At 39.8% G+C, this 22,583-nt stretch overlaps 1 protein-coding gene across 4 annotated transcripts in view; it reads left to right on the top strand.

Annotated features, from left to right (window-relative positions):
* The first annotated feature begins 10,037 nt into the window (after positions 1-10,037).
* Positions 10,038-22,583, top strand: part of adarb1b (adenosine deaminase RNA specific B1b) — a 175,896-nt gene continuing 163,350 nt past the window's right edge. For 3 of the 4 annotated variants that reach the window (XM_023981539.2, XM_023981541.2, XM_023981537.2), the window contains exon 1: positions 10,038-10,272. The gene's annotated coding sequence lies outside the window, so the exon portion shown is untranslated. The remainder of the gene's footprint in view (positions 10,273-22,583) is intronic. The other variant, XM_023981540.2, reaches the window with a different exon arrangement.

Raw genomic sequence — 22,583 nt, 5'->3', positions numbered from 1 at the left:
TATTGTAAAGTGGTTGTTCCACTGGATATCATAAGGTGAATGCACCAATTTGTAAGTCGCTCTGGATAAGAGCGTCTGCTAAATGACTTAAATGTAAATGTACATTGTTGTTTTTTTCATTACTATAATTGTAAAGCAACTTTGGGTCCTTGAAAAGTGCTATATAATGTATTATTATAATAATATCGGGCAGATAGTAGCCCATGAACATGATTTACAAAGCAGTTGTCATGGAGAGTATAGACTATAGTATAATAGACTATAGTCCAGAGGCGGCTGGTGGGAGGAGTTATGGGAGGACGGGCTCATTGTAATGGCTGGAATACAATCAATGGAACGGAGTCAAACATGTTGTTTCCATGTTCTTGATCTGTCTGGTACTATTCCATTCCACCTATTATAATGAGCCCGTCCTCCTATAGCCTCTCCCACCAGCCTCCTCTGCTATAGATTATAGTCTAGATATCCTGGAATCACAAACTATTCACTTACTTATGAATATGTCCAATGTAGATGCTCACAAATTCGATTTTATTTCAGACTTTATGTGTACTATAATTGGCCATGCTTGTTGTAGGGTAAGAATTGTCGTAAAGTCGAGTATACAGCCATGTTTAATCTTCCCCTAAGCTTTTATACGAGCTGCCCTATACCTTTTAGCACTCTCGTAAAGTCCGTCTTTTTTACCACTGCACCTCATTTATCATGTATGAGACCCCAGCCCCGGCCTTCATCCATAACAACATGTTGAATCCTGTGGAGGATCACTTCTTATCTAGTATGAGCATAATATAGAACCCTTTCATGTCTCACAGACCTAACATTGGTCTTGCACTGCTCAATATGTACATGGCTACACACACACACACACACACACACACACACACACACACACACACACACACACACACACACACACACACACACACACACACACACAGGCCTATGGGCACATGCAAGCACACGCACTCACACACAGGCAGTAAGATATAATGTATGTGGGCTGCCACGTGTCATGACCTTTATTTCTCCATACAGTAGCCAAAGCACCCCTGCTGGCAGGTGACATCACTGTCTGAACTGGAGAGTCTGTTATTCCTATCAGGCTTTGCTACCTTAAAAGTAATGACCGCCCAATGCACTCTCATGGAAAAGTTGCTGAAAATTCCATTATGAATATAAAAGAGACAAAAATAGACAACAGGAAACATTGAATTGCTCAATATAGTCTTGACAACCCAACTAAATAAAATATAGTTGTACTTACACAGTGTAGATAGACATTATGGGGAGAGGATTGGAGTAAATGCTGACACAAAAAAGTATTACATGCTAAGTATATTCTTAGACCAAAAATAGGCTAGCATAAGCAAGATATCCACGGTAAGAGCGTAACATTCAAATTGGCATCAGTCTATTTCTCACTGAATATCTATTAGACTAGCAACGTGCATGCCCTGCCCACCCGACGGGTGCAAAATCCACTTGTCACTTAAATCTCGCAGGATTGTTTGCTTTCATTTTAATCCTGCAACTCTTTCATACTCTTGCGTGCCTGCTGTTTTTTCCGTTAACGTTACGACCATGGAAATGTTTGTAATGACCTGTCAAACACACCCCAGTAATGACTGAAATGGGCTCAATGGAATATATTGTCGTTCCTTTGAATCAATAAGAACGCTGATGCCACATTCACATTACATCTGAGCATTCCGTTGCGTTGTCCCGGATGTCTCATTTCAATAGGGACCGTCCACAACGGAGTGGTTTCGCAGCGCCCCCTTGTGGTTGAAGGCTACGCTGTGAAACTGATGCCGCATACTTTGAAAATCCCTGAACATTCATTATTTGGGCCAGTAAAATGTTTTATGTGCTGTAATTAATTCAATATCTGAGGGATTATAAAAATTCTAAATGTTTGGAGTAATTTCATCCATTGTTCAACTGTTGCATTTATTGGAATTGTTTTTAAAACCTTTTAACAATTTCGATGACCGTTGCTAATTAGACTGGCCATTCACCCTTGCATGCATAAACATTTTATTGAAATACTAATGATAATGACTTTACTTTCATTAATCTGATGACTGAACAGTCATAACCTCATGCATCTGCAAAAAACCCAGCCTTACTCATGATTCAGTACTACAAAAATGTTTTATTATTTATTTACTAGCTAATTAAATAATAGAAGGATAACATACACACTTAATACATGAGACAAAGGTCCCTAGCGGACTTTTACAATATAGTGGCTTTTTACACAATGACATGGAGTGGGAGAGAGAGAGAGAGAAAAAACACATTGTCGATACATTTCAGAACTATTCTCACATTAATCAWWWAGTTTGCACACGAACCGCCGCCCTTTTGAAATAAGAAATCATGAATGTATTTACGTGTGAGTGCCTTTGTTTGGTCAGAACCAGCCCTCCTTAGCAAGGTTGTTGGCCTTTCAGCGGCAAGCTCTATGGCTCTGATTGTTCGAAAGGGGTCTCCCATTTCCCATCTTCTACTGTTGTTCACTCTGGAAGATAGCTAGCCAGCCATGTCGACAGTTCACATTGGTGATGATAGTCGGAGAATATGGTGATTTGAGACTCGTAGTAGGATGGGATGGTTTGAAGCGTAGTAGGATGGTCCCTCTTAGATTCGCTTTCCTCTATCTGACTCACGACAGCTAATCAGCTGACTCAGTGATTGTCTGGGAGGTGAGCTTCTCGCCTACACCTCATGTTGATTATTCAGGATTCGGACCACGATGGACATGAGCTGCAGCTCGCCGTCTCTCTGGTCTAAAGGAAGGTGAGTTTATTTCTTCACCTCGTGTTGAGGTTCAAAGTTCCAACCATTTCAAACATGTACCTACCGCCTCACCTTTCCTGGTCTCTGAGATTCAGCATTTAAACCACTTTAGAAGTGGGCAGCAACTCCCCGTCTTTCCTGGTCTAAAATGTTCATTCTTAGCCAGTCCTTTTAAGCACTCTGGTCGAAAAGGACGGGTCCATCAGGCTGACACGCTCCTCTGACCTCACTCGGGGCATGGCTACTTAATGTGCAAAAGATATGATTGGAAGTTATCTCTTAACTCCTAAAATCACATTCATATCTTAAGAAAAACACTTTCACAATGTTTTATATCAAATGCACAACGTATTGGATGGAAACTTGACAGAAAAAAGGGGGTATACTTTCCTAGTTACAGTATTTCATCAACACAGTTTTTAATGGCATCACAAAATGAAAGCTCCCCACTGACCATTCCCCACATTCTTATGTTTACAATTATTGTTCCAGTATCCACTTTTGACCGTCTTATAGTTTCGGCGGGAAAAGCCTGTTAACAAAGCACATTCATTGGGTTAAATACTAGAGGGGGGAAAGAAAGTCTCCTTCTCCTGTAATTTACAACAGGGTGTGAACTGTCTCTCGCCTCTGTGGTAGAGAGAGGGAGGCCTGGTCTTTTGAGCTTCTAGTCATGAAATCTATGCAGCCTACTCAATCACTTTTTATAGCTACTGTTTACAGGCCTCCTGGGCCATATACAMCGTTCCTCACTGAGTTCRCTGAATTCCTATCYGACCTTGTAGTCATAGCAGATAATATTCWAATTTTTGGTGATTTTAATATTCARATGGAAAAGTCCACAGACCCACTCCAAAAGGCTTTCGGAGCCATCATCGACTCAGTGGGTTTTGTCCAACATGTCTCTGGACCTACTCACTGTCACAGTCATACTCTGGACCTAGTTTTGTCCCATGGAATAAATGTTGTAGATCTTAATGTTTTTCCTCATAATCCTGGACTATCGGACCACCATTTTATTACGTTTGCAATCGTAACAAATAATCTGCTCAGACCCCAACCAAGGAGCATCAAAAGTCATGCTATAAATTCTCAGACAACACAAAGATTCCTTGATGCCCTTCCAGACTCCCTCTGCCTACCCAAGGACGTCAGAGGACAAAAATCAGTTAACCACCTAACTGAGGAACTCAATTTAATCTTGCGCAATACCCTAGATGCAGTTGCACCCCTAAAAACTAAAAATATTTGTCATAAGAAACTAGCTCCCTGGTATACAGAAAATACCCGAGCTCTGAAGCAAGCTTCCAGAAAATTGGAACGGAAATGGCGCCACACCAAACTGGAAGTCTTCCGGCTAGCTTGGAAAGACAGTACCGTGCAGTATCGAAGAGCCCTCACTGCTGCTCGATCATCCTATTTTTCCAACTTAATTGAGGAAATAAGAACAATCCAAAATTTATTTTTGATACTGTCGCAAAGCTAACTAAAAAGCAGCATTCCCCAAGTGAGGATGGCTTTCACTTCAGCAGTAATAAATTCATTAACTTCTTTGAGGAAAAGATCATGATCATTAGAAAGCAAATTACGGACTCCTCTTTAAATCTGCATATTCCTCCAAAGCTCAGCTGTCCTGAGTCTGCACAACTCTGCCAGGACCTAGGATTAAGAGAGACACTCAAGTGTTTTAGTACTATATCTCTTGACACAATGATGAAAATAATAATGGCCTCTAAACCTTCAAGCTGCATACTGGACCCTATTCCAACTAAACTACTGAAAGAGCTGCTTCCTGTGCTCGGCCCTCCTATGTTGAACATAATAAACGGCTCTCTATCCACCGGATGTGTACAAAACTCACTAAAAGTGGCAGTAATAAAGCCTCTCTTCTAAAAGCCAAACCTTGACCCAGAAAATATAAAAAACTATCGGCCTATATCGAATCTTCCATTCCTCTCAATTTTTTTTGAAAAAGCTGTTGCACGGCAACTCASTGCCTTCCTGAAGACAAACAATGTATACGAAATGTTTCAGTCTGGTTTTAGACCCCATCATGGCACTGAGACTGCACCTGTGAAGGTGTAAATGACCTTTTAATGGCGTCAGACCAAGGCTCTGCATCTGTCCTCGAGCTCCTAGACCTTAGCTCCTGGACCCTAAACCTTAATTGGTCTACACAGACAAGTTCTTTCCTGGTTTAGCTCTTATCTGTTGGAAAGATATCAGTTAATCTCTGTGGATGGTTTGTCCTCAGACAAATCAATTATAAGATTTGGTGTTCCTCAAAGTTGTCATTCAGAAACACAATTTCAACTTTGAATGCTTTGCGGATGACACACAGCTGTACATTTCGATGAAACATGGTGAAGCACCAAAATTGCTTACCCTGGAAGCCAGTGTTTCAGACATAAGGAAGTGGATGGCGGCAAATGTTTTACTTTTAAACTCGGATAAAACAGAGAAGCTAGTTCTAGGTCCCAAGAACCAAAGATATCTGCTGTTTGATCTGACAATTCATCTTGGTTGTACAGTCGTATCAAATAAAACTGTCAAGGACCTTGTCATTACTCTGGACCATGATCTTTCTTTTGACAAACACATCAAGAATATTTCAAGGGCAGCTTTTTTCCATCTTCATAACATTGCACATTTCTGAATCTTGTTGTACAACAATGATGCAGAAAAGCTAATCCATGCTTTAGTCCCATCAAGGTTGGACAATTGCAATGCTCTACTCTCTGGCTACCCGTATAAAGCACTAAATACATTTCAGTTAGAAATAAATCTTGACTAGAACCAAAGCATTTGATCATATTACTCCAGTGCTAGCRTCTCTACACTGGCTTCCTGTTAAGTCTAGGGCTAATTTCAAGGTTTTACTGCTAGCCTACAAAGCATTTGGTTCTGCCATACATACCTACACGTACGCTATGGTCTAAAAACGAAGGCCTCCTTATTGTCCCTAGAATTTCTAAGCAAACAGCTGGAGGCAAGGCGTTCTCCTTTAGAGCTACAATTTTATGGAATGGTCTGCCTATCCATGTGAGAGACGCAGACTCGGTCTCGACCTTTAAGACTTTACTGAAGACTCATCTCTTCAGTAGGTCCTATGATTGACTGTAGTCTGGCACAGGGGTGCGAAGCTGAACAGCAAGGGTCAGTCTGTCCTATCTGGTGAAATTCTTCTCTCTCTCAGGACCTGAGCTCTAGGACCATGCCTCAGGACTATCTGGCCTGATGACTCCTGGCTGTCCCTAGTCCACCTGGTCGTGCTGCTGATCCCGTTTTTTTTTGCTGTTTTGCCTGTGGCATAACTATTCTAGTGGTGACTCAAATCTGTAGCCTATAGATAGCTCATTTTGAAAAACTGGAGTCTTTTTCTCCCCTTTTTAATGATACAAGTAACAATGGAAATCAACAATTCTGTCTCTGTCTTCATATGTTTCTTTCTTGTAAGCATTTTCCCATCCTGGAGTCTGAGACTTTGTGGAAATCTGTCGTAGAGAAGAAGAATGTATGAAAATGTAGCATTAGACACTATGTTACACTATACTAGTTATCATCATCATGCATTCTATAGTTTAGGCCTATAGCTTGCTAGGCCTAGCTACCTACCTAGCTAGTTCTTGTGTTATCTAGCTAGCTATGAAATTGCATGCTTACATCCAAAGATTTGTATAACTAACCCAAGACAAACCACACCCTGTTGTCTCCAATGGGAACCTAGTGAATCGAGTGGGCAGAACAAGGAAGTGGAGCTAGCAAGATCCTATTGGCACATTTTAGCATGTATTTGCATATTTCCATTAGGGAACGCCTAGTCTATGAAGTGTGCGTGTGCAATAACTCAATTTGCTATTGCATCGCAATTTTTAGAAACTTTGGCAAAGGGAGTACACTCTGTAAAATATTTTAGTTTTGGGAACAGAAAAGCCATATATGGCTCTGCAGCTAACTCGACTTGGCTAGGTAGCTGGCAAATGCTCGCTAGATAGCTAACTTACTATGCTAAATTGTCCAGAAGAATTCATGTATCCCACAAATAAAATAAACAAATTGCATGCAATCTCTTCTGTCTTGACTTTTTTTGTCTCGTCTACAAAAAAATTCCCCCGCAGCAATCTATCATATCTGCATTTTGCACACTGACTTTCTCGACCACGTTCTTTTACAAAGGGACACCATCGAGMTCATTGTTATTTTGTGCATGTTGCGCAGATGGGCAGACATTAAGCCTTTAATTCCTTGACATGCCTTAATTCCTAAATAAATCATTGAACCAATGCATCACATCCAAAAGTGAGAACGTTCTTCAGCAGTGCAAGGTTACCTGATGGAATAAAAGTTTGTCTTATGACCATTTTAAGGGCATTCATAATCCATTATTCAACTAAGCTTACAGTTTGGCAATCACAAATGACTACGTAACAATTTTAACCATAACTGTTTATTCATGTGTCTAAAAATGTTTAGTTGATGGTTAAAGCAATTGACCCATTGTCAAATACGCCGTTAAATGATTTAACAATGGTTTTTTTTTTTTTTTTTGTGAACCATTTGTTAACCCGTTTTTGCCATTGCGCTCTCAAGCTTCCATGAATTTGAAACAAGAGCTTGACCTGGGCTTGGGAATCAGACTCCAAAGCTTTATGCACAGCCGGAAGTTGGCACTCAGTGCATGAAAATGGAGGAGGTTTTCTCTTAGTGCCTTCAGGAGTTGCCGAAGTTGTCCACAGAATTGTCCGGGTCACAACGTCAGTGCCGAAAAGCAAATTGGAGAAGGGCTTTAAATTCTGTGTGTCGTCTTATTTAACTGATTACAAAGGTATATATACTTAACATTATTAGCCAACTAGATAGTTAGCTAGCTCTTTGGGATAGCTCAGTACTTTCCAGCAGCGTCGGCACTTTAGCAGGCTCGCTAAAGTAGTACACAAAACAACCAAAGTTAACTTACAGTACTACCTGGTGATCTAAGCAGAGTTGTGTCAATGAGGAGGTCGGTTCTCAGTTGGCTAACATGTTACAGGGTTTGTGCAGGCTGAATTATGGTGTGTTGGGATGCTATCAGCAGTGGTGTAAACTAAAGTACCGGTACTTAAAGATGCACTCCAGGATCTTAAGCACAACAAATTTGAAGCATATAGTACGAATAGGATTCATAACATATCATATGAATTGCACAAAAAATAATATAATAATGAATGATGTAACATATCATAAGAAATGGATGATGTAGTACACAAGTTGATGACGTAGTACACAAAAAACAGGGGCCACTTCTGGCTCATGAGCACCACTTTCAAAACTGCTGGCTGGAATTATACAAAAGTTTGAGAGTGCATGTTTAAGTAAAAATACTTTAAATACTTAAGTTGTTTTTTGGGGTATCTGTACTTTACTACTTATACTTTTCCTCCACTACAGTTCTAAATAAAATAATGTACTTTTTACTGACACCCAAAAGTACTCATTACATTTTGAATGCTTAGCAGGACAGGAAAATGGTTCAATTCACACATTTATCAAGAGAACACTTCTGGTCATCCCTACTGCATCTGATGTGGTGGACTCACTAAACACAAATGCTTTGTTTGTAAATTATGTCTGAGTGTTGGAGTGTGCCCCTGGCATGCCATAATATTGTGCCATCTGGTTTGCTTTATATAAGGAATGTGAAATGTATACTTTTTCTTTTGATAATTAAGTATAGTTAAAACCAAATACTTTTACACTTTTACTCAATGAGTATTGTATTGGGTGACTACTACTTCAGTCATTTTTGATGATCTTTACTTTTACTCAAGATGACAATTGGGCACTTTTTCCACCACTGACTATCGCTAGACTATAATTACAACTTCATTATAACTAGTGAAATCCTGTGTAACACCAAGTAATTAAATTGTACTTATGCAGATATTACAGGTACTCTGTGATGTACTAGTGTATTTAATCTCCCACTTGAATCTCGTTTCCTCAAGCTTTAAATTGAGGGCCAGGTTGTAAGGAGGGTAATGTACTGGATAAGTACACATTAATTACAAGTAAGTACCCCTCAAAATACACTTAATTTTAACTAGCTAAATCCTGCGTAACAACTAGTGATTACATTGTACTTAGGCAAACAATACATGTGTTTTGAAATAGTGTCTTATTCCTCATCTGGGATGAGACTTGTATTATATTTGTTTTCGTAAACTCAACCAAGTTAAACCAGATTATCCGCTTTATTTTGGGGGCAAGTGCTAGAGATATATTTTGAACACCACACATTCATGGTTAAGTAATTGGAGCCTGTTGAGCATAGACTATAATTTATCAGACACCCAGGGCACAGTTGTTAATGGATTTGATGCAACTGAGAAGAAGCAAAACACTAGTTTTGTGAATTTAGTGGAAACCTGCCCATTTGTAACTAGAATGGTGACAAGCGTTTGTTGTTACACTTCTGTAATTACAAACTGCAATTACTACCAGGTGCATGTTGTTATTACATTGTAACTGTGAGTTGTTACAGTTAACTACAATACTTGTTACAGCATAACTACACATGTAATTACACTGTAAAAGGACCCCTTAAAAGGAAGTGTTACCAAGTTGTTCTATATAATATGGAAATAAACATATCTCACACTTACAAATTAAATATTTATGTGTGCACATTGTAAAATCAATTGGTGAGAGAMAGCCTCTACTATCACATTCATGTATACATATCCACTGGGCACACACTGGTTGAATCAACGTTGTTATTCACGTCACCAACGTGTAATAGACGTTGAATTTACGTCTGTGCCCAGTGGGTATAGGTCTACATGAATTGCGGCAAAGTTGGTTCCTGTTCGTCACATCTTTGGTCACGTTCGCGTGGGTCAAACAAAAATACCCTAATTGTTTCGCAATAGAGCCTCCGACAAAGCAGGCTATGACTGCAGGATGAAGTTGCCGAAGAGCAACTGCAGAAACTTGAAGTCTACTGTAGTCAACACTTAATGACCTTTGATCACATGATGTTTGTTAAGTGCATGCAGTCGATATGTAGGATCAAGTCGGAACATTTTATCCCCATAATGAAACACACATTGAAAGGCGGTGAACAATGGTTACCGACTTGACAAAAGTGATCCGCTCGAACGTACCCTGTGCGTCCGAGTCATTTGACGGCATGCACATGCGCAGTTCAGCACGACAGACCGATAGATCCGATGACGTGTTTCTGCATTCACACTGTCCTGTTTATCTATCCTTCCCATTGCCTGCGCTGGAGGACCGACGCCGCTAGAGTAACATAGCCAGTCTGTCTGTATTGCGGCGTGTGCATGAAACCGTACGAGCGGCGACTTCAAGCCAATTCATTCTGCAATCCATAAAATATACAAGAGGCGCTCTTTGTTTTTAAATTGAACGGAGGACGAGCACCTCTTTCATGGAACTGAAAGCTTCCCTTTTAATTGCAACACTACTGTAAGTATTGACGACTTCTCAGTGTGACGGATGGAATGCTTTGGTTCCGGGTGTGTTTATTTAATATGTTCTTGTTGACAGCGTACAAACATGGCTCTTGCACTGTCTTAAATGTAGTCAACCCTATTTAATACAAATGTGCACCTTGTTTAGTACATTGAATTGACGTTATCATGTTGTGTTCGGCTGTCGTGTCTGCTAGTTGCGAATATACAGTGTACTACAGTGAAGATACAGGGAGACCGCATGTGCAGAGCCGCAGTTTAATGAAAGGGATACATTGTAACGTTCTTTTGGCGGGGAACTACACGATTAGTTGACAGAATGGCTAGTTGTTCAGTTGAGCGCTGTCAGTTGAACAGTTCGCTTGGTGAGAAAAATATTAGATTTTCTCTAGATTTCGCATTTGAAGTAGGCTACCAAGCCATGATCAGTTTTTGACCTGTAATAGATAGCATTCGAAAAGCCACAGTCATGGCGTTTGAACAAAATTAGATACGATTCAAAATGGAGCCAAGTTTCCTCTGCATAAAACGAAAGCACCAAATTGAAATGTGGTAGGTTACATTGCTAAGTTGTGTGCCAGGCTATTATAGCCCATGAACAACCTGCCTTATGGGTTTTCAAAAGGACACTTATTTAGGTTAAATCACAGCATGGTTGGGCGTTGTTGTGGTCAACCATTTGATGTAAATGAATAATGTATAGCCTATAATATAGGCAACAGTATAGGTTCAAGAAATYTGTGGTGTTCTTGTTGAATTAAATACTGTATTTGGTACAAATGGGTGCTTGACGTTATGGACCGTCATTCCCGCCACAATAATTAAAAAAATAAGTCATAGTGTATCGAAATTTCGAGACGTAGTCTAAAAATGTTGAGACAATCAGAACATGTCTAGATAGTAGATCATACATATAGGACATGTTTATTCATTTGTAGAATTGTGTGGCGATTTAAATCTCAGAGATCAGCACAGCCTGGACGCAGGCATACGTGTGGCAAGCTTGCATTTGCCCCAGCACTTTTGATTTGGTTTAAGAACAAAATATTGACACAAAAGTGTTGAAAAGAGGGACAAAGTACTGTCGTTTAGACTGATTCGCCTCATGATTTGTCAACTCGTGCCCAATTCATCTGTGCCACAGTCTGATCAACTGTCGCCTATTGATAACAACTACAGCTGCAGGTAGCCTAGAGAAAGAAGCCTATGCCCGCTGACCCCTCTGGGGAAACGAAGCGGTCGTGTCATTATTTCTGTTAAGAAAAAATGTGAATGGGATCAAATTTGGTTTATAATTTCGGATGGCTAGCCTACCTTTTCAATCCAACATTGCCTAGAGTCAATCAACACAATAGTGATGACATACTGTGTGAGTAACTTTTTACTCACACTTTTTAATTACTAATTACTGATGCAAAGGCCTACACAATGCAACCCTGCATAAAGCAAGCTCAGACCTGTTAGTTCTGTTGTTTAAACGCAGTTGTCTCTTTGTATGTGTAAAGGATCCCATGTTATTTTAGTTTTAAAATATAATTCAAGGTTGCTGCAGTTTAGGGTTTTAATGTTTTCATCCTCCCAGGAAAAACTAACGTGACATGATTTGAAAAGATCTGGTCCCATCATAGCCCATATAAAACCCTTTTTACATCTGATGTATTAGTATGTCATACCCTACAACTAGGGTCCGGAGTTTTCCGGACAATTCCCCCCTGCCCCTCTCCAACCACTCTGGGATGCCACCTCTGAAATCATCACATAATGTTACAAATAAAGTAACATATCCTATAAGTACGGTAGTACTTATAAGAATCCCTAGGATTTTTTTCAGTAGCGTCGGTGGAGTCTTCCTTGGTCATACATCTATATATACAAAAGTATGTGGACATTTATATGGAGTTGGTCTCCCCTATGCTGCTATAATAGCCTCCAATCTTCTGGGAAGGCTTTCCACAAGATGTTGGAATATTGCTGCGGGGACTTGCTTCCGTTCAGTCACGAGCATTAGTGAGGTCGGGCAATTAGGTCTGGCTCGAAGTCGGCGTTCCAATTCATCCCAAAGGTGTTTGATGGAGTCAAGTTCTTCCACACCGATCTCAATAAACCATTACTGTAMGGACCCCGCTTTGTGCACGGGGCACTGTCATGCTGAAACAGTGCTGGCATTGTGTTGTGTGACAACTGCACATTTTAGAGTGGCCCTTTATTGTCCCCAGCACAAGGTGCACCTGTGTAATGAMCATGCCGTTTAATCAGCTTCTTGATATGCCACACCTATCAGATGGATGGATTATCTTGGCAAAGGAGAATTTCTCACTAACAGGGATGTAAACAAATTTGTGCACAAAATACAAGAGAAACAAGCTTTTTGTGCATATTGGAACATTTTGGGGAGCTTTTATTTCAGCTCATGAAAAATGTATTTCTATTCAGTGTAATAAAAAATGAAATGTCAATAAGTATWCAAACCCTTTGTTATGGCAAGCCTGAATACATGTATGTTCTGGGGTAAAAATGTGCTTAACAAGTCACATAATAAGTTGCATGGATTCACTTGACTGACTACTGAATCTATGTGCCCCACACATACAATTATCTGTAAGGTCCCTCAGTTGAGCCGTGAATTTCAAACACAGATTCAACCCACAAAGAACCACAAAGACCAGGGAGGTTTTCTAATGCCTCGCAAAGAAGGGCACATATTGGTAGATGGTTCAAAATACAAAAAAAGCAGACATTGAATTAGGGCTGACCCTATTTAGTCGACTGGTCGATTGTTTGGTCGATAGGCTGTTGGTCGACGGAGATTCCTTTAGTCGAGCAGTAGCAAAAAAAATTATAAATCATGGTGTACAAGACACCTGCCTGATTCATGCCTGTCTGAGTGGACTGATCCATTGTGGAGGCTGTGGGGATGGCACAGTCCATCAGTCTAAGACATGTTCTACTGAAATTGTATATGTTTATATTATGTAAGAACAATGGTGCAACACAAATAAAAAATATTATTTTATAACAAATGCGCTTTCTCCTACGTTGGATAGTGGTCGCTGTCCGCAGTTCTGAAACACATCGGTGCACTGTTGAATTGATGCCTTTTCCTAGACCATGTTGCTAAGTTCATAATAGCAAAGTTAACCAGCATATTGGTGTAGAGAACAATGCGGCGGAGTTAGCAGACAAGAAAATAGCCCTTGTCTTAATTGTTTAAGAAAAGTGAGGAGAGGAAACCACAACTTAATAAGGTCTATAATCAATAGCCTAATTGTTAAATGTGCCTGGCTTTATAAATCATCCATATATATCTACAGAAATAAGACAGATCCTGCTTCTGTTGCCTGTTTGACTGCTTGTTTAATAGCCTACTGATTCTATGAGCACCAAACCTCAAGCAACCACATGTCTGATTAACAATTTCACAAATTCTGATAAAAAAAAAAAATCTTTGCTATGCTGTAATAAAAGCTTTACAAACCAGCCTCTCTGGTATGATTTATCATTTATATAGTGTTGTTTACACTGTTGCAAATTGTCAGAAATTATATTAATAATAACCCTCCTTTTTCCTTGAGCTCCTTCTTATTGTTACTATTATTATTATGATCATAATTATAATAATAAGTAATGTGATTATAAGTAGTAGGCTTAGTATAGCAGCCTTAGAGCTGAGCTGTAGGCCTAAGAGCGCATCCTGATTAGTCTTAATACCGTAACTTACTGAGGCCTATATTTCAGTACTTATATAGGCTACTGTATCAATCAATCAGTTATTCGTTCCTGTCATGACACAGCATACGAGTCATTCATGATTTGAAATGTAATCAAGCATTTTAGTTTGAAAATAAAATAACAAAGTGACCATTGAATAATTAGCATAAACAATTCCATTTCGGGGATCACAAATGGATGTGACTGTTTTTAGTCTTTGCTGTAATAATGACTTTACCTTAAAAAAAATGTATAAACAGACACACTGGTATGCTTATAATGTATTTAATATTGTTTACATTGTTCCAAACGGTCAGAAAAATGATATTGTAATCTAACATTACCTGTTTGGCACACATAATATGCATGCAGGGCTTGCTTCTTACCTTCTTTTTCTTGATCTCAAGTATTTTCCACAACTAGTCAAATGTTTTCCACACATCTGACTTCCCCTTTACCTCCTGAGCAACCAGTAAACATTCTCCTGTTTCGAGTTTATTTCTCACGTCCTCTGCGTCCATCTTGATCTGACATCTTTTGCGGTGTTCAGAGTCTGATATAAACCAATTTATTGATGTGATTATGATAGGCTATAGGTCAGTTCCTATTGGTCACGTGCATGCAATGCATACATGTGCCACGTAAAGAGAGCAAGGCATGTTTTTCCAAAATAAATTAGGGATTTTGGTAACATCACTTTTCAGTCAGAAATGGCTGTAATTATAGTGTATTTGGAAAGTATTCAGACCCCTTCCCATTTTTTTACGTTACAGCCTTATTCTATAATTGATTAAATAGAAAATGTTCCTCATCAATCTACACAAAATACCCCATAATGACAAATCGAAAACAGTTTTTTAGAAATGTTTGCAAATGTATAAAAAACAGAAATACCTTATTTACATAAGTATTCAGATCCTTTGCTATGAGACTCGAAATTGAGCTCAGGTGCATCCTGTTTCCATTGATCATCCTTGAGATGTTTCTACAACTTCATTTGAGTCCACCTGTGGTAAATTCAATTGATTGGATGTGATTTGGAAAGGCACACACCTGTCTATATAAGGTCCCACAGTTGACAGTGCATGTCAGAGCAAAAACCAAGCCATGAGGTCGAAGGAGTTGTCTGTAGAGCGCCGAGACAGGATTGTGTCGGCACAGATCTGGGGAAGGCTACCAAGACAATTTGGAAGAATTGAAGGTCCCCAAGAACACAGCGGCCTCCATCATTCTTAAATGGAAGAATTTGGAAACACCAAGACTCTTCCTAGAGCTGTCCGCCTGACCAAACTGAGCAATCGGGGGAGAAGCGCCGTGGTCAGGGAGGTGACCAAGAATCCGATGGTCACTCTGACAGAGCTCCAGAGTTGAACAGAGAAAAGTACAAAGAGATCCTTGATGAAATCTGCTCCAGAGTGTTCAGGACCCCAACTGGGGCGAAGGTTCACCTTCCAACAGGTCAACGACCCTAAGCACACAGCCAAGACAACGCAGGAGTGGCTTCGGTACAAGTGTTTGAATGTCCTTGAGTGGCCCAGCCAGAGCCGACTTGAACCCGATCGAACATCTCTGGAGAGACCTGAAAATAGCTGTGCAGCGACGCTCCCCATCCAACCTGACAGAGCTTGAGAGGATCTGCAGAGGAGAATGGGAGAAACTCCTAAGACTCGAGGCTGTAATCGCTGCCAAAGGTGCTTCAACAAAGCACTCAGTAAATGGTCTGAATACTTATGTAAATGTAATATTTCAGTCTTTTATATTTAATACATTTGCAAAACATTTTACACCTGTTTTTGCTTTGTAATTATGGGGTATTGTGTGTAGATTGAGGGGGAAAAAAACAATTTAAACTATTTCAGAAGAAGGCTGTAACGTAACAAAATGTTGAAAAAGTCAAGGGGTTTGAATTCTTTCCGAATGCATTGTATGTTGCAGCTTCAGAAACACATTCTGTAGTGGTCGCTGCGAAGGGAGGAGAGAGAAACAGCGTGTGCTAGTCACACAGTCACTCGCTGTCTTTTTTATAAACACAGCGCAGCAAGTCTGAGCCAGGCCCGGCACTATCACATCAATTGCAGTCGGATTCAGTCTAGTCATTTTGTGTGTCTTAATTATCAAACAGATCGCTTAAAGCATCAGACAAGCTCAGTGCATATAGTTGATTTTAWTAAAACACATAGGGTGTATCTACTGTATATATGGAAAAATACACATTTGGAAATGTAGACCAATCGATTGGTTGAAAGAACAGACAACTCTTGGTCGATGTAGGACATCCCTACATTGAATATCCATTTTGAGCATGGTGAAGTTATTATTTACAATTTGGGTGGTGTATCAATGCACCTAGTAACTACAAAGATACAGGCGTCCTTCTTAACTCAGTTGCCGGAGAGTAAGTCAACCTGTTGTATTCGGCGCATGTGACAAATAAAATTTGATTTCCCCTTGAGGCCAGTGGTGACTTTAAAACAGAGTTTTATGGCTTAGATTGGAGAAAACTGAGGATGTATCAACAACATTGTAGTTAATCCACAATACTAACCTAATTGACAGAATGTAAAGAAGGAAGCCTGTACAGAATAAAATATTCCAAAACGTGTATCCTGTTTGCAACAATGCACTTAAGTAATACTGCAAAAAATATGGTTAACTTGTCCTGAATGCAAAGTGTTATTTTTGCGGAAAATCRAATACAACACATTACTGAGTACCACTCTCCATATGTTCAAGCATAGTGGTGGCTGCATCATGTTATGGGTATGCTTGTAATTGTTAAGGACTGTGGAGTTTTTCAGGCTAAAAAATAAACGGAATGGAGCTAAGCAAAAGCAAAATCCTAGAGGAAAACCTGTTTCATTCTGCTCTCCACCAGACACTGGGAGATGAATGCACCTTTCAGCTGGACAATAACCTGAAATACAAGGCCAAATCAACACTGGGGTTGCTTACCAAGAAGACAGTAAATGTTCTTGAGTGGCCAAGTTACAGTTTTAAATCTGCTTGAAAATCTTTGGCAAGACCTGACAACCAATTTGACAGAGCTTGAGGAATTTTGAAAACAATAATGGGTGTTGCACTATCCAGTTGTGGAAAGCCCTTAGAGACTTACTCAGGAAGACTCACAGCTGTAATCGCTGCCAAAGGTGACTCTAACATGTATTGGCTCAGGGGGTTGAATACTTATCTAATCAAGATATGTGACCCACCACCTGGATTTGGTCCTTTGMATCAAAATTTACATTGAATTAAAGTAGACTCAGAGCTAGAAAATGGTATATCTTACACTGCAGTGGAGGAACATTGAGAAAGTAATTCTGCTTTGAAAGTTGAAAAACTTGTAACCCCACTTTTGAGAAAATGGCCCTTGAATATTTTGGTGTACCTGCTGGAGAGCAATTTTTATTTTTTACCTTTACACCTATTCCTACACCCTTTGTCTATACCCATTCAGCATCGTTCACACCATCTTAAGCCTTAGCCCCACCAATCTCTTTAAGGATTCACAGTGTAGTAAACAACCAAAGATTTCAAGACTAAAGGTGGTGAAAGTAGTAGTGAATTTAAACTTTATTTAGTCCTTGGCCTAATCTGACTTTGGTGCAGGTCATGTTGTTCTTCACATTAGGTAAACACACACTATATAAAAATCTGTTTTTTTGTCACATGCACAGGATACAGAAGGTGTAAACAGTGCAGTGAAATGGTTACTTGCATCGTGGAGTTTTTTGTTTAGACATGTAGCTAGCTAGCTAAACAATTAATCATAATCCCAACTCTAATGCCGCGTTTAAAACAACAACAAAAAACTGAAAGGGGAAAATCAATTTGAACGGTCTTCCAACTCGTAATTCCAATTTGGGAACTCGGGCCTCTTTCTAGAGCTCCTACACAGAATGTTAGCTAGCGAGCCAGCCAGCTGGTTAATTGTTTAGCTAGCTAGCTACATGTCTAAACAAAAGGCTCCATGGATTGATGTGGAATTGAAAAACTGTATGGTTGAAAGAGATTGGGCAAAAGGAGTGGCTAATAAGTCTGGCTGCACATCTGACTGGCTTACTTACTGCAAATTGAGAAATTATGGACTAAACTCAACAAAAAGAAGAAGAACCTTTATTATGAAGCCAAGATCAATGATGGGAAAACACTTTCGAGTACTTTCAATTAAATGATGGGCAGAAAGACAAATTCAACTCCATCTTTTCATCGAATCAGATGGCTTATTCATCACAAAACCATTTGATGTCACCAATTATTTTAATGATTATTTAATTGGCAAAGTGGGCAAACCTAGGCAGGAAATGCCAACAATGAACAGTGAGCAATTGTATTCATGCATAAAAAAACTAATAATGAAAGAAAAGCATTGCAAGTTAGAATTTTGTAAAGTTAGTGTGGGAGAGGTGGAAGAGTATTGTTATCGATCAATAATGACAATTTAGTTTGACAATTGACAATTTAGATGGAACGCTACTGAGGATGGTAGCTGACTCTATAGCCACTCCTATCTGTCATATTTTAAATCTGAGCCTAGAGGAAAGTCTTTGTCCTCAGGCCTGGAGGGAAGTCAAAGTAATTCCGCTACCCATGAGTGGTAAAGTGGCCTTTACTGGTTCTAACAGCAGACCTATAATCTTGCTGCTAGCTCTTAGCAAACTGTTGGAAAAAATTGTMTTTGACCAAATACAATGCTATTTCTCTGCAAACAAATTAACAACAGACTTTCAGCATGCTTATAGAGAAGGGCACTTAACATGTACTGCACTGACACAAATGACTGATGATTGCTTGAAAGAAATCGATAATAAGATTGTGGGAGCTGTACTGTTAGATGTCAGTCCAGCTTTTGATATTATTGACCATAACCTGTTGTTGAAAAAACTTATGTGCTATGGCTTTTCAACCTCTGCCATGATGTGGATTCAGAGCTAGCTATCTGTGATTCCATGATACATGGATGAACGCTTCTCCCTGTGTCATGGATACCATGGTTGCCCTTAGTTTGAAGATGTAATCCGGAGATAGGTGCTTTATACAACAGCCTTCTTTCTGTGTTCTCTTTTTGGAATCTCTCCGCATTTGGCAATCATCTCTCTGCTTTCACCGGGCATTCCACTGACTTCAAAACTCGGTCAACTTCTTCCATGACAACAGCACCGTTTCTTCTCCATGACATTCATCAGAAGACTCTACAATGTCTGGTTCATTTAAAATGTTTTTTCCTAAATCAGGGATTCCCTCATTGTCCAATTCATTCTCAAAGTCAGAAATAGTCAACATGGCACAACAGAAAGGAGTCCATCACAACATTTTCCCACTGAGCTTTGTCGATGGAGCTATTCTGCCCTACCAAGCAAAAAGGCAGTAGCTGCTCATAGCGTGGAACCGCTGAGAAAAATGGCTTTTATTTACCTTGGGTTTACAGTAACTTTATGCATTTACTGCTAACATGACCCCCATTTTCTCCAAAACACAATACAAGAGGCAGGATACTTGTCCACATGGTTAAGCATGTACAGTTGAAGTCGGAAGTTTACATACACCTTAGCCAAACACATTTAAACTCAGTTTTCACAATTCCTGACATTTAGTCCTAGTAAAAATTCCCACTCTTAGGTCAGTTAGGATCACCACTTTATTTTAAGAATGTGAAATGTCAGAATGATTGCAGAGAGAATGATTTATTTCAGCTTTTATTTCTTTCATCACATTCCCAGTGGGTCAGAAGTTTACATACACACAATTAGTATTTGATAGTATTGCCTTTAAATTGTTTAATTTGAGTCAAATGTTTCGGGTAGCCTCCCACAATAAGTTAGGTGAATTTTGGCCCATTCCTCCTGACAGAGCTGGTGTAACTGGGTCAGGTTTGAAGGCCTCCTTGCTCGCACACGCTTTTTCAGTTCTGCCCACAAATTTTCTATAGGATTGAGGTCAGGGCTTTGTGATGGCCACTCTAATACCTTAACTTTGTTGTCTTTAAACCATTTTGCCACAACTTTGAAAGTATGCTTGGGGTCATTGTCCTTTTGGAAGACCCATTTATGACCAAGCTTGAACTTCCTGACTGATGTCTTGAGATGTTGCTTCAATATATCCACATAATTTTRCTGCCTCATGATGCCATCTATTTTGTGAAGTGCACCAGTCCCTCCTGCAGCAAAGCACCCCCACAACATGATGCTGCCATCCTCGTGCTTCACGGTTGGGAGGGTGTTCTTCGGCTTGCAAGCCTACCCCTTTTCCCTCCAAACCTAACGATGGTCATTATGGCCAAACGGTTCTATTTTTGTTTCATTAGACCAGAGGACATTGCTCCAAAAAGTATGATATTTTTCCCCATGTGCAGTTGCAAACCGTAGTCTGGCTTTCTTTTATGGCGGGTTTGGAGCAGTGGCTTCTTCCTTGCTGAGCGGCCTTTCAAGTTATGTCGATATAGGACTTGTTTTACTGTGGATATAGATACTTTTGCACCTGTTTCCTCCAGCATCTTCACAAGGTCCTTTGCTGTTGTTCTGGGATTGATTTGCACTTTTCGCAGAAGTACGTTCATCTCTAAGAGACAGAACGCGTCTCCTTCCTGGGCGTTATGACGGCTTCGTGGTCCCATGGTGTTTATACTTGCGTACTATTGTTTGTACGCTAACAATAGTACACAAGTATAAACACCATGCGTTTGGAAATTGCTCCCAAGGATGAAGGTCTACACTTTTTTCTCTGAGGTCTTGGCTGATTTCTTTTGATTATCCCATGATGTCAAGCAAAGAGGCACTGAGTTTGAAGGTAGGCCTTGAAATACATCCACAGGTACACCTCCAAATGACAAATGATCTCAAAGATGTCAATTAGCCTATCAGAAGCTTCTAAAGCCATGACATAATTTTCATGAATTTTCCAAGCTGTTTAAAGGCGCTGTCAACTTTAATGTATGTAAACTTCTGACTTCTGAAACTTCTGACCCAGTGAAATAATCTGTCTGTAAACAGTTGTTGGAAAAATGACTTGTGTCATGCACAAAGTAGATGTCCTAACCGACTTGCCAAAACTATAGTTTGTTGACAAGAAATTTGCGGAGTGGTAGAAAAACTAGTTTTAATGACTCCAACCAAAGTGTATGTAAACATCCGACTTCAACTGTATATGACTAACTCATTTTCTACCAAATTAGCAGTTACTGCCTTTTTGCTTGGTAGGGCAGTATTAACTTCATGGCCGCAATGTTGAGAGCAATAGCYAAACGTTTTCAGTTCTTCATGATATCTTTTAAAAAAGCCACGGTAGACAAGATTATCTACACGTACTTAGCAGTTCATGTTATAGACAGAAGCGTGCTACYTTGGAGATCAATCTGAACTCATCTCTGTATTTTTCCATGCCTAAACCAACTACGCTCGTTATTTAACCATTTATTTGTATTTGACATACAAGTTTTTATTGAGGCATATGAAAGTTCACATGTTCCAGAAGGCATTTCTGGCAAAAAACTTATTTTGATAAAAAAAAACATTTTTAAAGTTCAAATGCCTCTCCTCTGAAGTAGTGACGTGCGACAGTTTCTTGAAATGGGTCACATATATGCGTTTTATTTTTCATGAATTCTTTACAAATAACTTTTAAAAAATGTACACARTCATGCTACACACACATCAGAACTGCTGCTAAAAGTATTTACTATTGCTTACAATGCACAATTTAAACACTTGCCCCTCTCATTCCCCCTCCCCTGAATAGATATGATAACAAATATTGTGCTATAAATTGTGCCTTCCTGTATTATACTTATGCTAAGATGTCTATTCTATTGAGCCATTTCATTTAGTTTATTATTTCTTATTGTTTCATTGTTGAGGAGGAACCTGCAAGTAAGAATTTCGTTGGGACAGTGTATACCATGTGTATCCTGTACTTACGACTAATAAACCATTAGTGCAGCCCGGTGATAATTGCTATGCTGACAGGTATAGTTTTCCATGCGTAGAGGGGTATACCTTGCCAAACTGGTGCTCTGCATAACCTTGCTCATTTAATTTAGCTTCCACTCTGCCTCGGTTATTAGGGTGTCGCAGCAAAAGGGAAGCCGACGTAGGCAAAGGAATGGCTGCTCACCATCACCACAAAGAGTGAGGGACTTCGTTAACCCCTTAGTGGCTGATCGGCTTGAGCCGCCCCCGCTGTGCAAGCACATTACCTCAGCCGTCATTCATTCACTCGCCCCCTCTCCGGACCCTAGTGCTTTCCATCCCCCGTCCACTCTCCATACGTCCCCAGAGGACAATGGTGTCATTACTATATTAGCAGCCTTATGGTGACCTGGCAATGCTGTTCAACCATAAAAGGACACTGATTGACCTTGTCCTCATTCAATTCCATTACAGTCAGGCTATATACAGTATTTTCAAGAAAGCCAGAGAGCGACGAGAACCCTGATTTCCTACTGACTGTTGACAAACCTTCTCACATTCTTTTCAATAAACCTTTACACTTTCGCTGTGTTTTCATTCAATCTCTGGGGGAAAATGTGCATCTATTTCTTTTGTTGCCTTGACCATCACAAGGCAAACAGGTTTGGTGACCACAGAAAGCCCCACTGTCTTCTCT

This window comes from Salvelinus sp. IW2-2015, linkage group LG36, assembly GCF_002910315.2.
Source record: "Salvelinus sp. IW2-2015 linkage group LG36, ASM291031v2, whole genome shotgun sequence".
Classification (NCBI taxonomy): domain Eukaryota; kingdom Metazoa; phylum Chordata; class Actinopteri; order Salmoniformes; family Salmonidae; genus Salvelinus; species Salvelinus sp. IW2-2015.
This window is presented reverse-complemented; position numbering and strand designations above follow the sequence as displayed.